The sequence below is a fragment of the Penaeus monodon genome, unplaced genomic scaffold (genome assembly GCF_015228065.2).
Source record: "Penaeus monodon isolate SGIC_2016 unplaced genomic scaffold, NSTDA_Pmon_1 PmonScaffold_2738, whole genome shotgun sequence".
Classification (NCBI taxonomy): Eukaryota; Metazoa; Arthropoda; class Malacostraca; order Decapoda; family Penaeidae; genus Penaeus; species Penaeus monodon.
In genome coordinates this window covers 6,539-10,000 of record NW_023657392.1, presented here as the reverse complement: position 1 = coordinate 10,000, position 3,462 = coordinate 6,539, and the positions used below count along the sequence as shown (strand labels likewise).

The 3,462-nt window shown below is 35.8% G+C and overlaps 1 pseudogene; it reads right to left on the bottom strand.

Annotated features, from left to right (window-relative positions):
* The window catches only part of LOC119570453, a 5,703-nt pseudogene extending 3,603 nt beyond the window's left edge, over window positions 1-2,100 (bottom strand).
* Window positions 2,101-3,462: the final 1,362 nt, after the last annotated feature.

Here is a 3,462-nt window from a genome sequence, read left to right as displayed (position 1 = left end):
CATTCATGAAGGGATCTACATATATCTCAAACGGCTGTGAATAGACAGATCATACATCAAATATATGACAAAAAAGTGATTTAAGTGTTACATGTATTAGCATTTCAACAAATCATCCAAAATTTTCCAAAAAACCCCGATGACACTAATATAATACATATTATTTTAAACAAAAATTAGAGTAATTGCTTTTTTTCAACAAAAACAAAAAGACAAAGGCAAAACAATGGATGTCTAATCATTTACCCAACAACAAGAGCAATATTTGGGGCAAAATGTTGGGGTTGAAAGATAGTAGTGGAAAAAATTTTCCGGTCTCATATCCTGTGTGTAGGGCAACCTCTAAGAGGTCACCACAGCTTACAGCTGTCATAAACTCATCAAATGTGAACTCCAGTCTCCAAGTGCATACTTCACTCCAAGTATCAATACAGGAAACCATAATCGAGCACTATTTTCATTGCCATATGTGAACATATGTGCCCCTTTTTGAAAACAAATATCCTATATCAGTATAGTTGAAATAAAATATAAAAATGTTTTCTACAGCAAAATGTTTGGAACATAAACCAAAATTACAGGTGAACAAAATGAATATGAAATACATAAACACATGCACATATTACCCAACTATGTTCCTTCTGTGTTAGGCACCACAAAATGCAAACCTGACTGAGGTTTTTCCCGGGAAAATTCAACTCCAACACGTAAAGGTTTCCCCTTTCCCGGATCATAATGCTGAGCTTTTAAGGGAACTGTTTTAACAAGTTCTCCTCGACCTATCTCTGGGTCTACTGCCGTAACCCTGTTAGCTGGGATTTGTTGAGGTACTCAAGATTCCTCCCGCAAATGAATTTCACAAAGATCTATATTTACTTTCTTTACAAGGGTTCCCTTATAAGAAAATGCTGTATCTGTTAAAACTTTAAACATCAAATCATTTCTCCTTGATCAATTATGAATGCTTTATACAGTATACATATCCACACTTACTGTTGGAATCTTGCGGGCATATTTCAAGAAGTGGATAGAGTCTGAACGTACTTCAAAGGTCATTCAGAGTCACAGATACACAAAACTTTGTTTACATTTCAACCAGATGTAGGATGCTGCCTTAGATGGGTTTAAATGTTAGTTAAAGTAAACCCCTAAATTTAAAATAAATAATCATATAATTTTGTACAACAGTTTCTTTTTTATGATTCTTTCAATGTAGCATAAAAAAATAAAACAGAAACCAAAGAAAAATCCCCAAGTTACTTACAATACTGTCGCTATGAAATTTATCCTGCAAACTCAGAATTGATGAGAGGGCTAAAACAAAAAAAAAAGCATTAAAATTTTATAACACTATAAAACAAAGTTAAAAAAAGGTGGGTTTATTTCTTCTAACACATAAAAAAATATAGAATATTTTTTCCCTTTTAAAACTAAGAAATGTTTTCAGATACTTATAATTTGTAGGTTTTTTAAGACTTTTTTTCTTTTTTTCATCTTGGAGGTTTTGGGCCTTTGTTTCCCCCCAGAACCTTGGGGTTTTTTGATGCCCTGAAAAAAGGCAAAAAAAAAATTAAATTAATAAGAAAACTTCAGTATCATAAAAATAATCAAATACAAGATAAAAAAAATAAAATTTGCCAACAATATAAACAACATTAACAAAGTTGACTTACAAACCTTATCTTAGTTTCTCCCCCTATTTCTTTGAAATTTTAAAAGGGGACCCTTCGCCTGGAATCCCCGGGAAAAATGTCAAAATATCAATACTGTGTAAAGTGGAGAAAGTGCACCATTACCCATTTATTTTCACCCAAAAGTTCTAAGCCTCCTTTTAAAATCAATGCCAAAATTCCCCTTCATACCTATCCATATAGAGGAAATAAAATGAAATGAAAAAAAAAAGAGGAGGAATCTGATTTTTGTTTTTACGATTGATAAGGTGTATGTAATAAAATTCAAGAAAAAACTACAGTACAAAAAAGCAGTTTTGCCAATGTTTTCAATTTTTTCTGAAAAAAATATGGTTAGCAAGTGCAAACTGTACTCCTGGAAAAAAAAAGGCATGAGCACTAAAAACTGATCTTTTAAAACAGGTTCCATGCCTTATTCTGTTTTTATCCTCTAGAATGTAGAAAAAATAAATGTGTAGACATCAAAGGTGATTTAGCAAATGGTAAAATTCTGTGGGGAAAAATGGAAATGAGTTAAAAATTTGGATAAGATGTTAGATTTTAAAAGGTTGGAGAAGCTGTTAGAAGAATGTAGGGGAAAAGGGATAGAGGGGGGAAAAAATGGAAAACATGGGGATTTTTAAAAGGAGAAAAAGGTTAAAGGTATAGGGAAAGATCAAAAAGGGGAGTAAGTTCTGAGGAAGAAAAATTGATAAAAATTGCAAAAGGGCCATTTTGAAAAAATCAAAGGGGAATACGTTTAGAAATGGAAGTTATAGAAGTAGAAGAAACAAAATGAATAGGGGAACAGGGAAGGGGGTGAAGTTCAGGAAAAAATGTGAGGAGGGGAGGGATTTTGGGGACATTTTTGGAATTAGGGGGTTACGTGAGCATCCCAGTGGGAGTGGTAAGGAATGGTGAAGAAAGAGGGATGGTGATGACATGGAGGGGGAGGATGGGTGCTTTTTTTTGGGGAGGGGAGGAAGGGGGAATCTGAGGAGGAGGGGATATCAGCAAATACTTGGAATTTGGGGAAATAGGGAAAAAGGTTTGAGGTGGGTGAGGGGGTGGAACATTTTTTTACGCTGTATATGAATTTTGGATTTCTTCACGCATTTCTGGAGGAGACTTGGGTGGGGAGGTCTGAGAAACAAAGGATTTTATGTGGAGTAGAAGAGGGAATAGATGTCGAGGACCAGAGGGAGAGGTGGGTGTTGGAGAGGATGTGGTAGAAGATGAGGAGCGTTTAGATTGTCTGGTGAGACAGGTAGAGTAAGGAGGAGGAGGGGTAGACATTAGGGAAGTGGTAGAGATTGGAGTATCTGGATTTAAACAGGAAAAGAAATTTGACTGGGGAGAGAGGGAGTAGAGATAGGATGGTTTAGGGTAGAGGGAAGACATACTGTGGGAGATGCTAAGATTTCTTGAGAAAATGAGAGGGGAGCAGAGGGATGTATAGTTTGGAATAGGTAGAGAGAGAAAACCTTACAGCATGCTTCTTGTCTGGATTCATGTAGAGTGAGGCCTAGTTTGAATCTGAGAACTGCTACCTTATATTCAGCTTGTAAGCAAGGCAGCTCTTATAAAATACATTTTGGAAGCCACCACAATTGGTACATGTGCCTCTGAGAGGAATAATATAGCACTAGGACTGCCACTGCATAATAGTCGATGAGGCATACAAGCAAATCGTTTTCACAGTCTAACCAGTCCTTGTCATAGACAGGATAATCAGTTGGGGAGACAAAAAGTTCTAGTACAAATATTAAGGGAGGAGTGAGGCTGCCAGGAA